Source organism: Staurois parvus, unplaced genomic scaffold (genome assembly GCF_062004578.1).
Source record: "Staurois parvus isolate SC_StPar_1 unplaced genomic scaffold, SC_StPar_1.0 ptg000089l, whole genome shotgun sequence".
Lineage (NCBI taxonomy): Eukaryota > Metazoa > Chordata > Amphibia > Anura > Ranidae > Staurois > Staurois parvus.
Window position 1 is genome coordinate 3,077,446 of NW_028317885.1, and position 20,255 is coordinate 3,097,700.

At 57.2% G+C, this 20,255-nt stretch overlaps 1 protein-coding gene across 1 annotated transcript in view; it reads left to right on the forward strand.

Annotated features, from left to right (window-relative positions):
* The first annotated feature begins 1,975 nt into the window (after positions 1-1,975).
* CEP152 (centrosomal protein 152) overlaps positions 1,976-20,255 on the forward strand; it is a 144,191-nt gene continuing 125,911 nt past the window's right edge. The window contains exon 1 of the mRNA XM_089670325.1: positions 1,976-2,054. The gene's annotated coding sequence lies outside the window, so the exon portion shown is untranslated. The remainder of the gene's footprint in view (positions 2,055-20,255) is intronic.

Below are 20,255 nucleotides of genomic sequence, written 5' to 3' on the forward strand. Positions count from 1 at the left end.
AGGCCTACAATAAAAAAACAACATATTTCCATGCAAAAAAATGTACCGCTTTGAGCACAGAAATATGGACATAATCAGACACCTAGGGAAGTTAAAGTATCCTGACTTAATGCGGACTGTGAAGAAGGGTAGGGCATGCTGGAAAGCAAAAAGAGCCACAAATCAGAACCTGTAACTGGGGTTAGAGTGGCTAGTGAGGCTGATGACAACACAGAGATATAGCTGATTTTACAAATGATGATGATAATGACTCTACTGACAGTCAGGATCACTGTCTCACCTGGTGAGTCCAAGCAGTCCCCAAACTTTATAGCTGACCAGGTAGAGAAGCCAGTGAATCAAGGGGTTTGCTACAACTGTGGAGGAGTGGGGCATTATCAATGCAATTTTCCAAATCCACCAGTCTGAAACCTAGTGTCCAAAGCCAGCAGAAAACGTCAGAGGGCCCCGGTGAAGGAACCATATTGGTGCCCACTTACAGCAGTTAGATCCAGAATAAAAGATGCAAAGAAACCAGAGTGGAAGCCCAAATCCTCACAGAGGGCCCCCACTGCTATTTCTGAGTGACTATACAACCCCCTCTCTTCGACTTCAGGTACCCGGGCTCAGAAAATCAGTGCACACCAGCTCTCTGGGATCTAACCAAGACACAAACAAAACCAGAAGCCCATCAAGGGGGCACAAATACAGACAACTGGACAGACTAACCACACTACGCCTTGTTAATTCCCTGGCAAACTAGTGGGACCTTCTCCTATCATGCCAATCCAAGTGAAAGGCATCTATACAAAGGCCTTTCTAGACATGGGGGCGCAAGTGACCCTGCTATACTGAGATTTGTATGACAGACACCTCAAACATCTCACTCTACAGAAATTCAAGGAATTAGAAATATTGGGCCTTGGAACCCAGAATTTCCCATTTGATGGTGGGGACAGGGAGAATAGAATTGGCGGTTGATGGTGGGGACAGGGAGAATAGAATTGGCGGTTGCTGATGGGGATAGGAAGAATAGAATTGGTGGTTGATGGTGGGGAAAGGAAGAATAGAATTGGCGGTTGATGGTGGGGACAGGAAGAATAGAATTGGCAGTTGTTGATGGGGACAGGAAGAATAGATTTGGCGGTTGATAGTGGGGACAGGAAGAATAGAATTTGCAGTTGATGGTGGGGACAGGAAGAATAGAATTGTCAGTTGATGATGGGAACAGGAAGAATATAATTGGCAGTTGATGTTGGTGATAAATGGTATAGAGGGGGCAGTTGATGGCACGGCTGTGTCTCAGTAGTCAGGAGTTGTTGGTTCATGTGGCGCACCAGGTGAGATCACAGTGGCCCCATATTCCCAGCACACATGGAGGATACACCATTGGTTGTGATCTGCTGGGTGTCACACTGCACCCATGGTGTCACTGATGTAGTAGAGGGATCGGGATGTGTGAGTTCCCTGACCCCCAGCTCCTGGCTCTCCCAGTCACAGTCCTGCAGATAGAGGTTTCTGTCAGAGTCCAGCCTGTCCCCCCATGTGTCTCTCAGGCCAGGATTCCCCTGTTCAGCAATACATATCCTGTAATGGGGTACAGACATGAGGAAGCTGACTGGCTGAGCTCCAGTTTATCTCTCGGGGTGACCCCACATCCTGCCTGTACCTCGAGCCATCTCCATGTGTGACCCCCAACACTGACAACTCTTCTAATGACAGCAGACCGACCAATCAGAACCCCGCACAGCCTTCCCGCTGCCCATCCCGCCACTGCCCCGCCCTCTGGCGGATTCCATGGAGGCTGTTAGCTGGACAAACCAACCAAACCTTACTAGCTACATTGAACTTGCTAGCCTGATGCGGCCCGCCAATCAGCTGCAAGTGGGTGGGGTTAAGCCATGCAGTCCTGCTCACTGATTGGCGGGAGGTATTGTCACCTGATCAGTATCTGACCAATCGCTGACTCTACTCTCATTTTGACTGTTGAGAGGGAAGGAGATGGATCGGGGGCCTCAGAGCTGCTGCAGATGTCAAGAATAGAGTGCGGAGGGTGGACGCAGCGAGGACCGGAGGTGAGTGCTGTGTGAGCGGAGCTCCTGTATGGGGGATTGGTGTCTGTAATATCAGTGGGAAGTCCTGTGTGTTCATCGTATGGTGAGTGTATGCCTGATCGCTCACCTGGGCTGTCTTCATGATGCCAGTGAATTGGTACGGCTGCCCATGCACTGTACGGTCTGATTGTATTGTGTATGTAGGAGATTAGGCAACGGATTGTCCCACCATACGCTATGTAATCTGATTGTACTCGCACCTTAATTGCAGGTATGGATATTGTACTCATGGCCACTTGATCACCAAGAATCAGTATTGATTTTTTTTGCTAGAAAATGACTTTGAAGCCCCAAACATTATCTATGTAGGGTTTTTCTTTTTTTTTTAGCAAAGGTCCTAGAGAATAATGGCGGTCATTTCATTATTTTATATGATGCGGTATTTGCGCAGAGGTTTTTCAAAATGCAATTTTTGGTGAAAAATACACTTTAATGAATTAAAAACATGATACATAACCCAATAATTTAGTAAGATATGAAGGATGATGTTACATCGAGTACATAGACACCGAACATGTCGTGATTTATAATCGTGCACACTTGTGGAATGATGACAGTCTGCATACGTCATGCTTTACACATTGTCCTCATTATTATTACACATTGTCCTCGTTATTATTATTACACATTGTCCTCATTATTATTATTACACATTGTCCTCGTTATTATTATTACACATTGTCCTCGTTATTACTACAAATTTAAATTTTTCTTTTTGCACGTTCTTTTAATTTTTTTTTACCACTTTTATTCTTATCACAAGGAATGTAATCATCCCTTATGACAGGAATAAGGGATGGCAGGTCCTCTTTATGGAGACATCTGGGGTCTAGAAGACCCCAAATGTCTCCTCCACCTTTTTTAACCGCTTCAATACCGGGCACTTTTACCCCCTTCCTGCCCAGGCCATTTTTCAGGTTTCAGCGCTCTCACACTTTGAATGACAATTGCGCGGTCATACAACATTGTACCCAAACTAAAATTTTATCATTTTCTTCACACAACTAGAGCTTTCTTTTGGTGGTATTTAATCACCACCGGGGTTTTTATTTTTTGCTAAATAAACAATAAAAGACAGAAATTTTCGAAAAAAACCCCACATTTTTCTTTGTTTCTGTTATAAAAGTTTGCAAATAAATAATTGTTCTTCATAAATTTAGGCCAAGATGTATTCTGCTACATGTCTTTGGTGAAAATAACCCAAATTAGGATGTATTATTTAGTTTGTAGGAAAGTTATAGAGTTCACAAACTATGGTATAGATCTGAATATTGATCAATCCTGAAGTACTGACAGCCAATCTAATTTCTTGAGGTCCAGGAATGTCAGAATAGTACAGATATCCCCAAATGACCCCTTTTTGCAAAGTAGACAGTCCGACGTACTTCATAAGAGGCATGGCGAGTTTTTTGAAGTTGTATTTTTTTTGTCATAATTTTTCAGAAAATTAAAAAAATGATTTTCACTTTTTTTACATACTGTCACCAGTACAGTACAGCGTCATCATATAACTGGCATGGCGGTGATCAGGGACATTGACTGGTGACAGTATGAAAATAAAAATATATAATTTTTTTTTATTACATTTTTTTCTTTTTTTTTAAGATTTTTTTTTCATATTTCACTATGACCAAAGTAGTACAATGTTACCATATACCAGTGGTGGGCAACCTTTTTTTTCAACTCAGCCAAATCTCGCCAAAACCACGATTGAAATTTATTTTGAGAGCCACATTTTTAAAACTGAAAATACATCCCCCATATAGTAATTCATCCCCCATATTGTGTCAATTCACTTACCTTTGCTCCGCGCGTTCCTCTCGCCGTGTTCCCGCGCCGTTCCGGTCTTCAGGGCGGACTGTGAGAGGAGCCTAGCTCCCCTCACGTTCGTCACGCTGCCCCGCCTACATCCTGACAGCCAATGTTTGCCACGCTCCGCAGGCCGGATTAAAAGGTCCGCCGGGCCGTAGTTTGCCCATTGCTGGGCTAGCTGCAGAGTCCTGACTTTTGGGGCAGCCGCCCGAGAGGAGCGGGCGCCCGGCACACAGAAGAGCCGCATTAAAGTGTGTAAAGAGCCGCATGTGGCTCGCGAGCCGCGGCTTGCCGACCACTGCTATGGCAATACCAATAGAAGGAATAGTACCTTATATCAATAGTACTATGTTACCATAGTAACATTGTACTACTTTGGGGAAGTGATCAGTATTTTTTGTTTTTACACAATTTGCTTATAGCAAAGAATTACTTTGCTATAAGCAAGCATGACCGATTCATGACTGAATGACCGATTCATTCAGTTTTTTTTTTCTGTGCTTAACTGTGATTGGCCCAGCTTATGCATGTGATCGCTGTGACCATTCACAGTTAGACACACTTGTATACAATAGATCGCATGAAAGGAAGCCATCCATTGTATACAACTGTCATGTGACCTGCTGTGATTGGTCACATGGTACCGGCAACGGGGTCGGTACTCAGATCTGTCATCAATCGTGTCCGAGGTACACGGCCGGTGACAGATTGAGCCGCTCTATAGGCGCACAAACTACGCATGCCCGGGAGGACGCCATATGGCGTCCACCTGAAACGCTGAGGGATTTTGTCGGCCGCGAAACGGCCATTGGCCGGGCAGCATGAGGTTAAAAGCATAAGATTAAAAAAAAATAAACTCATCTTGTGCTTTAAACAAAAAAATGTTTGCATCCAGCCCAATCACCGCCGCTCCGGTCCTCCTAGATCAGCGGTCTGCAAACTGCGGCCTGCGGGCCAGTTGTGGCCCTTTGCTTGTCTTAATCTGCCCCTTGGGAAACTATTCCTTCTATTGATATAAGGTACTATTTCTTCCACTGACACCAAAAACATGGCACTATTCCTCCCACTGACACCAGAGACGGTTCCACTGACACCAAGGACTGGACACTATTCCTCCCACAGATGCCATCAATGGAGTATTAATCCTCCGACTGACACCAGAGATGGTTCCACTGACACCAAAGACAGGGCACTATTCCTCCCACTAACAACATCAATGGAGTACTATTCTCCCACGGACACCAGAAACTGTTCCACTGACACCAAGGACAGGGCACTATTCCTCCCACTAACACCAGAGACGGTTACACTGACACCAAGGATAGGGCACTATTTATCCCACTGACACCATCAATGAGATATTAATCCTCCCACTGACACCAGAGACAGTTCCAGTGACACGAAGGACAGGGCACTATTCCAGTGACACCAAGGACAGGGCACTATTTCTCCCACTGTCCCCAGAGACGGTTCCATTGACACCAAGGACAGGGCACTATTCCTCCCACTGACACCAGAGACGGTTCCACTGACACCAAGGACAGGGCACTATTCCTCCCCGTGACACCAAGGACAGGGCACTATTCCTCCCCGTGACACCAAGGACAGGGCACTATTCCTCCCCGTGACACCAAGGACAGGGCACTATTCCTCCCCGTGACACCAAGGACAGGGCACTATTCCTCCAACTGACACCATCAATGGGGTATTAATCCTCCCACTGACACCAGAGATGGTTCCACTGACACCAAGGACAGGGTACTATTCCTCCCCGTGACACCAAGGACAGTTTCTGGTGTCAGTGAAAGGAAGAGTGCCCTGTCCTTGGTGTCAGTGGAACCGTCTCTGGTGTCAGTGGGAGAATAGTGCCCTGTCCTTGGTGTCAGTGGGAGAAATAGTGCCCTGTCCTTGGTGTCAGTGGGAGAAATAGTGCCCTGTCCTTGGTGTCAGTGGGAGAAATAGTGCCCTGTCCTTGGTGTCAGTGGGAGGAATAATGCCCTGTCCTTGGTGTCAGTGGGAGGAATAGTGCCCTATCCTTGGTGTCGGTGGGAGGAATAGTGCCCTGTCCTTGGTGTCAGTGGGAGGAATAGTGCCCTGTCCTTGGTGTCAGGGGGAGGAATAGTGTCCTGTCCTTGGTGTCAGTGGGAGGAATAGTGCCCTGTCCTTGGTGTCAGTGGGAGGAATAGTGCCCTGTCCTTGGTGTCAGTGGAACCGTCTCTGGTTTCAGTGGGAGGATTAATAGCCCATTGATGGTGTCAGTGGGAGGAATAGTGCCCTGTCTTTCGTGTCAGTGGAACTGTCTCTAGTGTCACTGGGAGGATTAATACCTCATTGATGGTGTCAGTGGAAGAAACAGTGCCCCTTCCTTGGTGTAAGTGGAACCGTCTCTGGTGTCAGTGGGAGGAAGAGTGCTCTGTCCTTGGTATCAGTGGGACCGTCTTTGGTGTCACTGGGAGGAAGGACAGGGCACTATTCTCCCACTGACACCAAGGACAGGGCACTCTTCCTCCCACTGACACCAGAGACTGCTCCACTGACACCAAGGTCAGGGCACTATTTCTCCCACTGACACCATCAATGAGGTATTAATCCTCCCACTGACACCAGAGACCGTTCCACTGACACAAAAGACAGGGCGCGATTGGTCCCCACTGACGCCAAGGACAGGGCGCGATTGGTCCCCACTGACACCAAGGACAGGGCGCGATTGGTCCCCACTGACACCAAGGACAGGGCGCGATTGGTCCCCACTGACACCAAGGACAGGGCGCGATTGGTCCCCACTGACACCAAGGACAGGGCGCGATTGGTCCCCACTGACACCAAGGACAGGGCGCGATTGGTCCCCACTGACACCAAGGACAGGGCGCGATTGGTCCCCACTGACACCAAGGACAGGGCGCGATTGGTCCCCACTGACACCAAGGACAGGGCGCGATTGGTCCCCACTGACACCAAGGACAGGGCGCGATTGGTCCCCACTGACACCAAGGACAGGGCGCGATTGGTCCCCACTGACACCAAGGACAGGGCGCGATTGGTCCCCACTGACACCAAGGACAGGGCGCGATTGGTCCCCACTGACACCAAGGACAGGGCGCGATTGGTCCCCACTGACACCAAGGACAGGGCGCGATTGGTCCCCACTGACCAGAGATTGTAACACCCACACTAAGGACAGGGCGCGATTGGTCCCCACTGACACCAAGGACAGGGCGCGATTGTTCCCCACTGACACCAAGGACAGGGCGCGATTGTTCCCCACTGACACCAAGGACAGGGCGCGATTGTTCCCCACTGACACCAAGGACAGGGCGCGATTGTTCCCCACTGACACCAAGGACAGGGCGCGATTGGTCCCCACTGACACCAAGGACAGGGCGCGATTGGTCCCCACTGACACCAAGGACAGGGCGCGATTGGTCCCCACTGACACCAAGGACAGGGCGCGATTGGTCCCCACTGACACCAAGGACAGGGCGCGATTGGTCCCCACTGACACCAAGGACAGGGCGCGATTGGTCCCCACTGACACCAAGGACAGGGCGCGATTGGTCCCCACTGACACCAAGGACAGGGCGCGATTCGTCCCCACTGACAAGAGATTGTAACACCCACGCCAAGGACAGGGCTCGATTTGTCCCCACTGACACCAAGGACAGGGCGCGATTGGTCCCCACTGACACCAAGGACAGGGCGCGATTGGTCCCCACTGACACCAAGGACAGGGCGCGATTGGTCCCCACTGACACCAAGGACAGGGCGCGATTGGTCCCCACTGACACCAAGGACAGGGCGCGATTGGTCCCCACTGACACCAAGGACAGGGCGCGATTGGTCCCCACTGACACCAAGGACAGGGCGCGATTGGTCCCCACTGACACCAAGGACAGGGCGCGATTGGTCCCCACTGACACCAAGGACAGGGCGCGATTGGTCCCCACTGACACCAAGGACAGGGCGCGATTGGTCCCCACTGACACCAAGGACAGGGCGCGATTGGTCTCCAGTAACCAGAGACTGTAACACTGACACCAAGGACAGGGCGCGATTGGTCCCCACTGACACCAAGGACAGGGCGCGATTGGTCCCCACTGACACCAAGGACAGGGCGCGATTGGTCCCCACTGACACCAAGGACAGGGCGCGATTGGTCCCCACTGACACCAAGGACAGGGCGTTATTCGTCCCCACTGACTACAGACTGTAACACTGACACCAAGGACAGGGCGCGATTGGTCCCCACTGACACCAAGGACAGGGCGCGATTGGTCCCCACTGACACCAAGGACAGGGCGCGATTGGTCCCCACTGACACCAAGGACAGGGCGCGATTGGTCCCCACTGACACCAAGGACAGGGCGCGATTGGTCCCCACTGACACCAAGGACAGGGCGCGATTGGTCCCCACTGACACCAAGGACAGGGCGCGATTGGTCCCCACTGACACCAAGGACAGGGCGCGATTGGTCCCCACTGACACCAAGGACAGGGCGCGATTGGTCCCCACTGACACCAAGGACAGGGCGCGATTGGTCCCCACTGACACCAAGGACAGGGCGCGATTGGTCCCCACTGACACCTAGGACAGGGCGCGATTGGTCCCCACTGACCAGAGATTGTAACACCCACACCAAGGACAGGGCGCGATTGGTCCCCACTGACACCAAGGACAGGGCGCGATTGGTCCCCACTGACACCAAGGACAGGGCGCGATTGGTCCCCACTGACACCAAGGACAGGGCGCGATTGGTCCCCACTGACACCAAGGACAGGGCGCGATTGGTCCCCACTGACACCAAGGACAGGGCGCGATTGGTCCCCACTGACACCAAGGACAGGGCGCGATTGGTCCCCACTGACCAGAGATTGTAACACCCACGCCAAGGACAGGGCGCGATTGGTCCCCACTGACACCAAGGACAGGGCGCGATTGGTCCCCACTGACACCAAGGACAGGGCGCGATTGGTCCCCACTGACACCAAGGACAGGGCGCGATTGGTCCCCACTGACACCAAGGACAGGGCGCGATTGGTCCCCACTGACACCAAGGACAGGGCGCGATTGGTCCCCACTGACACCAAGGACAGGGCGTTATTCGTCCCCACTGACTAGAGACTGTAACACGGACACCAAGGACAGGGCGCGATTGGTCCCCACTGACACCAAGGACAGGGCGCGATTGGTCCCCACTGACACCAAGGACAGGGCGCGATTGGTCCCCACTGACACCAAGGACAGGGCGCGATTGGTCCCCACTGACACCAAGGACAGGGCGCGATTGGTCCCCACTGACACCAAGGACAGGGCGCGATTGGTCCCCACTGACACCAAGGACAGGGCGCGATTGGTCCCCACTGACACCAAGGACAGGGCGCGATTGGTCCCCACTGACACCAAGGACAGGGCGCGATTGGTCCCCACTGACACCAAGGACAGGGCGCGATTGGTCCCCACTGACACGAGATTGTAACACCCACACCAAGGACAGGGCGCGATTGGTCCCCACTGACACCAAGGACAGGGCGCGATTGGTCCCCACTGACACCAAGGACAGGGCGCGATTGGTCCCCACTGACACCAAAGACAGGGCGCGATTGGTCCCCACTGACACCTAGGACAGGGCGCGATTGGTCCCCACTGACCAGAGATTGTAACACCCACACCAAGGACAGGGCGCGATTGGTCCCCACTGACACCAAGGACAGGGCGCGATTAGTCCCCACTGACACCAAGGACAGGGCGCGATTGGTCCCCACTGACACCAAGGACAGGGCGCGATTGGTCCCCACTGACACCAAGGACAGGGCGCGATTGGTCCCCACTGACACCAAGGACAGGGCGCGATTGGTCCCCACTGACACCAAGGACAGGGCGCGATTGGTCCCCACTGACACCAAGGACAGGGCGCGATTGGTCCCCACTGACACCAAGGACAGGGCGCGATTGGTCCCCACTGACACCAAGGACAGGGCGCGATTGGTCCCCACTGACACCAAGGACAGGGCGCGATTGGTCCCCACTGACACCAAGGACAGGGCGCGATTCGTCCCCACTGACAAGAGATTGTAACACCCACGCCAAGGACAGGGCTCGATTTGTCCCCACTGACACCAAGGACAGGGCTCGATTTGTCCCCACTGACACCAAGGACAGGGCGCGATTGGTCCCCACTGACACCAAGGACAGGGCGTTATTCGTCCCCACTGACTAGAGACTGTAACACTGACACCAAGGACAGGGCGCGATTGGTCCCCACTGACACCAAGGACAGGGCGCGATTGGTCCCCACTGACACCAATTACAGGGCGCGATTGGTCCCCACTGACACCAAGGACAGGGCGCGATTGGTCCCCACTGACACCAAGGACAGGGCGCGATTGGTCCCCACTGACACCAAGGACAGGGCGCGATTGGTCCCCACTGACACCAAGGACAGGGCGCGATTGGTCCCCACTGACACCAAGGACAGGGCGCGATTGGTCCCCACTGACACCAAGGACAGGGCGCGATTGGTCCCCACTGACACCAAGGACAGGGCGCGATTGGTCCCCACTGACACGAGATTGTAACACCCACACCAAGGACAGGGCGCGATTGGTCCCCACTGACACCAAGGACAGGGCGCGATTGGTCCCCACTGACACCAAGGACAGGGCGCGATTGGTCCCCACTGACACCAAGGACAGGGCGCGATTGGTCCCCACTGACACCAAGGACAGGGCGCGATTGGTCCCCACTGACACCAAAGACAGGGCGCGATTGGTCCCCACTGACACCTAGGACAGGGCGCGATTGGTCCCCACTGACCAGAGATTGTAACACCCACACCAAGGACAGGGCGCGATTGGTCCCCACTGACACCAAGGACAGGGCGCGATTGGTCCCCACTGACACCAAGGACAGGGCGCGATTGGTCCCCACTGACACCAAGGACAGGGCGCGATTGGTCCCCACTGACACCAAGGACAGGGCGCGATTGGTCCCCACTGACACCAAGGACAGGGCGCGATTGGTCCCCACTGACACCAAGGACAGGGCGCGATTGGTCCCCACTGACACCAAGGACAGGGCGCGATTGGTCCCCACTGACACCAAGGACAGGGCGCGATTGGTCCCCACTGACACCAAGGACAGGGCGCGATTGGTCCCCACTGACACCAAGGACAGGGCGCGATTGGTCCCCACTGACACCAAGGACAGGGCGCGATTGGTCCCCACTGACACCAAGGACAGGGCGCGATTGGTCCCCACTGACACCAAGGACAGGGCGCGATTGGTCCCCACTGACACCAAGGACAGGGCGCGATTGGTCCCCACTGACACCAAGGACAGGGCGCGATTGGTCCCCACTGACACCAAGGACAGGGCGCGATTGGTCCCCACTGACACCAAGGACAGGGCGCGATTGGTCCCCACTGACACCAAGGACAGGGCGCGATTCGTCCCCACTGACAAGAGATTGTAACACCCACGCCAAGGACAGGGCTCGATTTGTCCCCACTGACACCAAGGACAGGGCTCGATTGGTCCCCACTGACACCAAGGACAGGGCGCGATTGGTCCCCACTGACACCAAGGACAGGGCGCGATTGGTCCCCACTGACACCAAGGACAGGGCGCGATTGGTCCCCACTGACACCAAGGACAGGGCGCGATTGGTCCCCACTGACACCAAGGACAGGGCGCGATTGGTCCCCACTGACACCAAGGACAGGGCGCGATTGGTCCCCACTGACACCAAGGACAGGGCGCGATTGGTCCCCACTGACACCAAGGACAGGGCGCGATTGGTCCCCACTGACACCAAGGACAGGGCGCGATTGGTCCCCACTGACACCAAGGACAGGGCGCGATTGGTCCCCACTGACACCAAGGACAGGGCGCGATTGGTCCCCACTGACACCAAGGACAGGGCGCGATTGGTCCCCACTGACACCAAGGACAGGGCGCGATTGGTCCCCACTGACACCAAGGACAGGGCGCGATTGGTCTCCACTAACCAGAGACTGTAACACTGACACCAAGGACAGGGCGCGATTGGTCTCCAGTAACCAGAGACTGTAACACTGACACCAAGGACAGGGCGCGATTGGTCCCCACTGACACCAAGGACAGGGCGCGATTGGTCCCCACTGACACCAAGGACAGGGCGCGATTGGTCCCCACTGACACCAAGGACAGGGCGCGATTGGTCCCCACTGACACCAAGGACAGGGCGCGATTGGTCCCCACTGACACCAAGGACAGGGCGTTATTCGTCCCCACTGACTAGAGACTGTAACACTGACACCAAGGACAGGGCGCGATTGGTCCCCACTGACACCAAGGACAGGGCGCGATTGGTCCCCACTGACACCAAGGACAGGGCGCGATTGGTCCCCACTGACACCAAGGACAGGGCGCGATTGGTCCCCACTGACACCAAGGACAGGGCGCGATTGGTCCCCACTGACACCAAGGACAGGGCGCGATTGGTCCCCACTGACACCAAGGACAGGGCGCGATTGGTCCCCACTGACACCAAGGACAGGGCGCGATTGGTCTCCACTAACCAGAGACTGTAACACTGACACCAAGGACAGGGCGCGATTGGTCTCCAGTAACCAGAGACTGTAACACTGACACCAAGGACAGGGCGCGATTGGTCCCCACTGACACCAAGGACAGGGCGCGATTGGTCCCCACTGACACCAAGGACAGGGCGCGATTGGTCCCCACTGACACCAAGGACAGGGCGCGATTGGTCCCCACTGACACCAAGGACAGGGCGTTATTCGTCCCCACTGACTAGAGACTGTAACACTGACACCAAGGACAGGGCGCGATTGGTCCCCACTGACACCAAGGACAGGGCGCGATTGGTCCCCACTGACACCAAGGACAGGGCGCGATTGGTCCCCACTGACACCAAGGACAGGGCGCGATTGGTCCCCACTGACACCAAGGACAGGGCGCGATTGGTCCCCACTGACACCAAGGACAGGGCGCGATTGGTCCCCACTGACACCAAGGACAGGGCGCGATTGGTCCCCACTGACACCAAGGACAGGGCGCGATTGGTCCCCACTGACACCAAGGACAGGGCGCGATTGGTCCCCACTGACACCAAGGACAGGGCGCGATTGGTCCCCACTGACACCAAGGACAGGGCGCGATTGGTCCCCACTGACACCAAGGACAGGGCGCGATTGGTCCCCACTGACACCAAGGACAGGGCGCGATTGGTCCCCACTGACACCAAGGACAGGGCGCGATTGGTCCCCACTGACACCAAGGACAGGGCGCGATTGGTCCCCACTGACACCAAGGACAGGGCGCGATTGGTCCCCACTGACACGAGATTGTAACACCCACACTAAGGACAGGGCGCGATTGGTCCCCACTGACACCAAGGACAGGGCGCGATTGGTCCCCACTGACACCAAGGACAGGGCGCGATTGGTCCCCACTGACACCAAGGACAGGGCGCGATTGGTCCCCACTGACACCTAGGACAGGGCGCGATTGGTCCCCACTGACCAGAGATTGTAACACCCACACCAAGGACAGGGCGCGATTGGTCCCCACTGACACCAAGGACAGGGCGCGATTGGTCCCCACTGACACCAAGGACAGGGCGCGATTGGTCCCCACTGACACCAAGGACAGGGCGCGATTGGTCCCCACTGACACCAAGGACAGGGCGCGATTGGTCCCCACTGACACCAAGGACAGGGCGCGATTGGTCCCCACTGACACCAAGGACAGGGCGCGATTGGTCCCCACTGACACCAAGGACAGGGCGCGATTGGTCCCCACTGACACCAAGGACAGGGCGCGATTGGTCCCCACTGACACCAAGGACAGGGCGCGATTGGTCCCCACTGACACCAAGGACAGGGCGCGATTGGTCCCCACTGACACCAAGGACAGGGCGCGATTGGTCCCCACTGACACCAAGGACAGGGCGCGATTGGTCCCCACTGACACCAAGGACAGGGCGCGATTGGTCCCCACTGACACCAAGGACAGGGCGCGATTGGTCCCCACTGACACCAAGGACAGGGCGCGATTGGTCCCCACTGACACCAAGGACAGGGCGCGATTGGTCCCCACTGACACCAAGGACAGGGCGCGATTGGTCCCCACTGACACCAAGGACAGGGCGCGATTGGTCCCCACTGACACCAAGGACAGGGCGCGATTGGTCCCCACTGACACCAAGGACAGGGCGCGATTGGTCCCCACTGACACGAGATTGTAACACCCACACCAAGGACAGGGCGCGATTGGTCCCCACTGACACCAAGGACAGGGCGCGATTGGTCCCCACTGACACCAAGGACAGGGCGCGATTGGTCCCCACTGACACCAAGGACAGGGCGCGATTGGTCCCCACTGACACCTAGGACAGGGCGCGATTGGTCCCCACTGACACCTAGGACAGGGCGCGATTGGTCCCCACTGACACCAAGGACAGGGCGCGATTGGTCCCCACTGACCAGAGATTGTAACACCCACACCAAGGACAGGGCGCGATTGGTCCCCACTGACACCAAGGACAGGGCGCGATTGGTCCCCACTGACACCAAGGACAGGGCGCGATTGTTCCCCACTGACACCAAGGACAGGGCGCGATTGGTCCCCACTGACACCAAGGACAGGGCGCGATTGGTCCCCACTGACACCAAGGACAGGGCGCGATTGGTCCCCACTGACACCAAGGACAGGGCGCGATTGGTCCCCACTGACTAGAGACTGTAACACTGACACCAAGGACAGGGCGCGATTGGTCCCCACTGACACCAAGGACAGGGCGCGATTGGTCCCCACTGACACCAAGGACAGGGCGCGATTGGTCCCCACTGACACCAAGGACAGGGCGCGATTGGTCCCCACTGACACCAAGGACAGGGCGCGATTGGTCCCCACTGACACCAAGGACAGGGCGCGATTGGTCCCCACTGACACCAAGGACAGGGCGCGATTGGTCCCCACTGACACCAAGGACAGGGCGCGATTGGTCCCCACTGACACCAAGGACAGGGCGCGATTGGTCCCCACTGACACCAAGGACAGGGCGCGATTGGTCCCCACTGACACGAGATTGTAACACCCACACCAAGGACAGGGCGCGATTGGTCCCCACTGACACCAAGGACAGGGCGCGATTGGTCCCCACTGACACCAAGGACAGGGCGCGATTGGTCCCCACTGACACCAAGGACAGGGCGCGATTGGTCCCCACTGACACCAAGGACAGGGCGCGATTGGTCCCCACTGACACCAAGGACAGGGCGCGATTGGTCCCCACTGACACCAAGGACAGGGCGCGATTGGTCCCCACTGACACCAAGGACAGGGCGCGATTGGTCCCCACTGACACCAAGGACAGGGCGCGATTGGTCCCCACTGACACCAAGGACAGGGCGCGATTGGTCCCCACTGACAAGAGATTGTAACACCCACACCAAGGACAGGGCGCGATTGGTCCCCACTGACACCAAGGACAGGGCGCGATTGGTCCCCACTGACACCAAGGACAGGGCGCGATTGGTCCCCACTGACACCAAGGACAGGGCGTTATTCGTCCCCACTGACTAGAGACTGTAACACTGACACCAAGGACAGGGCGCGATTGGTCCCCACTGACACCAAGGACAGGGCGCGATTGGTCCCCACTGACACCAAGGACAGGGCGCGATTGGTCCCCACTGACACCAAGGACAGGGCGCGATTGGTCCCCACTGACACCAAGGACAGGGCGCGATTGGTCCCCACTGACACCAAGGACAGGGCGCGATTGGTCCCCACTGACACCAAGGACAGGGCGCGATTGGTCCCCACTGACACCAAGGACAGGGCGCGATTGGTCCCCACTGACACCAAGGACAGGGCGCGATTGGTCCCCACTGACACCAAGGACAGGGCGCGATTGGTCCCCACTGACACCAAGGACAGGGCGCGATTGGTCCCCACTGACACCAAGGACAGGGCGCGATTGGTCCCCACTGACACCAAGGACAGGGCGCGATTGGTCCCCACTGACACGAGATTGTAACACCCACACTAAGGACAGGGCGCGATTGGTCCCCACTGACACCAAGGACAGGGCGCGATTGGTCCCCACTGACACCAAGGACAGGGCGCGATTGGTCCCCACTGACACCAAGGACAGGGCGCGATTGGTCCCCACTGACACCTAGGACAGGGCGCGATTGGTCCCCACTGACCAGAGATTGTAACACCCACACCAAGGACAGGGCGCGATTGGTCCCCACTGACACCAAGGACAGGGCGCGATTGGTCCCCACTGACACCAAGGACAGGGCGCGATTGGTCCCCACTGACACCAAGGACAGGGCGCGATTGGTCCCCACTGACACCAAGGACAGGGCGCGATTGGTCCCCACTGACACCAAGGACAGGGCGCGATTGGTCCCCACTGACACCAAGGACAGGGCGCGATTGGTCCCCACTGACACCAAGGACAGAGCGCGATTGGTCCCCACTGACACCAAGGACAGGGCGCGATTGGTCCCCACTGACACCAAGGACAGGGCGCGATTGGTCCCCACTGACACCAAGGACAGGGCGCGATTGGTCCCCACTGACACCAAGGACAGGGCGCGATTGGTCCCCACTGACACCAAGGACAGGGCGCGATTGGTCCCCACTGACACCAAGGACAGGGCGCGATTGGTCCCCACTGACACCAAGGACAGGGCGCGATTGGTCCCCACTGACACCAAGGACAGGGCGCGATTGGTCCCCACTGACACCAAGGACAGGGCGCGATTGGTCCCCACTGACACCAAGGACAGGGCGCGATTGGTCCCCACTGACACCAAGGACAGGGCGCGATTGGTCCCCACTGACACCAAGGACAGGGCGCGATTGGTCCCCACTGACACCAAGGACAGGGCGCGATTGGTCCCCACTGACACCAAGGACAGGGCGCGATTGGTCCCCACTGACACCAAGGACAGGGCGCGATTGGTCCCCACTGACACCAAGGACAGGGCGCGATTGGTCCCCACTGACACCAAGGACAGGGCGCGATTGGTCCCCACTGACACCAAGGACAGGGCGCGATTGGTCCCCACTGACACCAAGGACAGGGCGCGATTGGTCCCCACTGACACCAAGGACAGGGCGCGATTGGTCCCCACTGACACCAAGGACAGGGCGCGATTGGTCCCCACTGACACGAGATTGTAACACCCACACCAAGGACAGGGCGCGATTGGTCCCCACTGACACCAAGGACAGGGCGCGATTGGTCCCCACTGACACCAAGGACAGGGCGCGATTGGTCCCCACTGACACCTAGGACAGGGCGCGATTGGTCCCCACTGACACCTAGGACAGGGCGCGATTGGTCCCCACTGACACCAAGGACAGGGCGCGATTGGTCCCCACTGACCAGAGATTGTAACACCCACACCAAGGACAGGGCGCGATTGGTCCCCACTGACACCAAGGACAGGGCGCGATTGGTCCCCACTGACACCAAGGACAGGGCGCGATTGTTCCCCACTGACACCAAGGACAGGGCGCGATTGGTCCCCACTGACACCAAGGACAGGGCGCGATTGGTCCCCACTGACACCAAGGACAGGGCGCGATTGGTCCCCACTGACACCAAGGACAGGGCGCGATTGGTCCCCACTGACTAGAGACTGTAACACTGACACCAAGGACAGGGCGCGATTGGTCCCCACTGACACCAAGGACAGGGCGCGATTGGTCCCCACTGACACCAAGGACAGGGCGCGATTGGTCCCCACTGACACCAAGGACAGGGCGCGATTGGTCCCCACTGACACCAAGGACAGGGCGCGATTGGTCCCCACTGACACCAAGGACAGGGCGCGATTGGTCCCCACTGACACCAAGGACAGGGCGCGATTGGTCCCCACTGACACCAAGGACAGGGCGCGATTGGTCCCCACTGACACCAAGGACAGGGCGCGATTGGTCCCCACTGACACCAAGGACAGGGCGCGATTGGTCCCCACTGACACCAAGGACAGGGCGCGATTGGTCCCCACTGACACGAGATTGTAACACCCACACCAAGGACAGGGCGCGATTGGTCCCCACTGACACCAAGGACAGGGCGCGATTGGTCCCCACTGACACCAAGGACAGGGCGCGATTGGTCCCCACTGACACCAAGGACAGGGCGCGATTGGTCCCCACTGACACCAAGGACAGGGCGCGATTGGTCCCCACTGACACCAAGGACAGGGCGCGATTGGTCCCCACTGACACCAAGGACAGGGCGCGATTGGTCCCCACTGACACCAAGGACAGGGCGCGATTGGTCCCCACTGACAAGAGATTGTAACACCCACACCAAGGACAGGGCGCGATTGGTCCCCACTGACACCAAGGACAGGGCGCGATTGGTCCCCACTGACACCAAGGACAGGGCGCGATTGGTCCCCACTGACACCAAGGACAGGGCGTTATTCGTCCCCACTGACTAGAGACTGTAACACTGACACCAAGGACAGGGCGCGATTGGTCCCCACTGACACCAAGGACAGGGCGCGATTGGTCCCCACTGACACCAAGGACAGGGCGCGATTGGTCCCCACTGACACCAAGGACAGGGCGCGATTGGTCCCCACTGACACCAAGGACAGGGCGCGATTGGTCCCCACTGACACCAAGGACAGGGCGCGATTGGTCCCCACTGACACCAAGGACAGGGCGCGATTGGTCCCCACTGACACGAGATTGTAACACCCACACCAAGGACAGGGCGCGATTGGTCCCCACTGACACCAAGGACAGGGCGCGATTGGTCCCCACTGACACCAAGGACAGGGCGCGATTGGTCCCCACTGACACCAAGGACAGGGCGCGATTGGTCCCCACTGACACCAAGGACAGGGCGCGATTGGTCCCCACTGACACCAAAGACAGGGCGCGATTGGTCCCCACTGACACCAAAGACAGGGCGCGATTGGTCCCCACTGACACCTAGGACAGGGCGCGATTGGTCCCCACTGACCAGAGATTGTAACACCCACACCAAGGACAGGGCGCGATTGGTCCCCACTGACACCAAGGACAGGGCGCGATTGGTCCCCACTGACACCAAGGACAGGGCGCGATTGGTCCCCACTGACACCAAGGACAGGGCGCGATTGGTCCCCACTGACACCAAGGACAGGGCGCGATTGGTCCCCACTGACACCAAGGACAGGGCGCGATTGGTCCCCACTGACACCAAGGACAGGGCGCGATTGGTCCCCACTGACACCAAGGACAGGGCGCGATTGGTCCCCACTGACACCAAGGACAGGGCGCGATTGGTCCCCACTGACACCAAGGACAGGGCGCGATTGGTCCCCACTGACACCAAGGACAGGGCGCGATTGGTCCCCACTGACACCAAGGACAGGGCGCGATTCGTCCCCACTGACAAGAGATTGTAACACCCACGCCAAGGACAGGGCTCGATTTGTCCCCACTGACACCAAGGACAGGGCGCGATTGGTCCCCACTGACACCAAGGACAGGGCGCGATTGGTCCCCACTGACACCAAGGACAGGGCGCGATTGGTCCCCACTGACACCAAGGACAGGGCGCGATTGGTCCCCACTGACACCAAGGACAGGGCGCGATTGGTCCCCACTGACACCAAGGACAGGGCGCGATTGGTCCCCACTGACACCAAGGACAGGGCGCGATTGGTCCCCACTGACACCAAGGACAGGGCGCGATTGGTCCCCACTGACACCAAGGACAGGGCGCGATTGGTCCCCACTGACACCAAGGACAGGGCGCGATTGGTCCCCACTGACACCAAGGACAGGGCGCGATTGGTCCCCACTGACACCAAGGACAGGGCGCGATTGGTCTCCACTAACCAGAGACTGTAACACTGACACCAAGGACAGGGCGCGATTGGTCTCCAGTAACCAGAGACTGTAACACTGACACCAAGGACAGGGCGCGATTGGTCCCCACTGACACCAAGGACAGGGCGCGATTGGTCCCCACTGACACCAAGGACAGGGCGCGATTGGTCCCCACTGACACCAAGGACAGGGCGCGATTGGTCCCCACTGACACCAAGGACAGGGCGCGATTGGTCCCCACTGACACCAAGGACAGGGCGCGATTGGTCCCCACTGACACCAAGGACAGGGCGCGATTGGTCCCCACTGACACCAAGGACAGGGCGCGATTGGTCCCCACTGACACCAAGGACAGGGCGCGATTGGTCCCCACTGACACCAAGGACAGGGCGCGATTGGTCCCCACTGACACCAAGGACAGGGCGCGATTGGTCCCCACTGACACCAAGGACAGGGCGCGATTGGTCCCCACTGACACCAAGGACAGG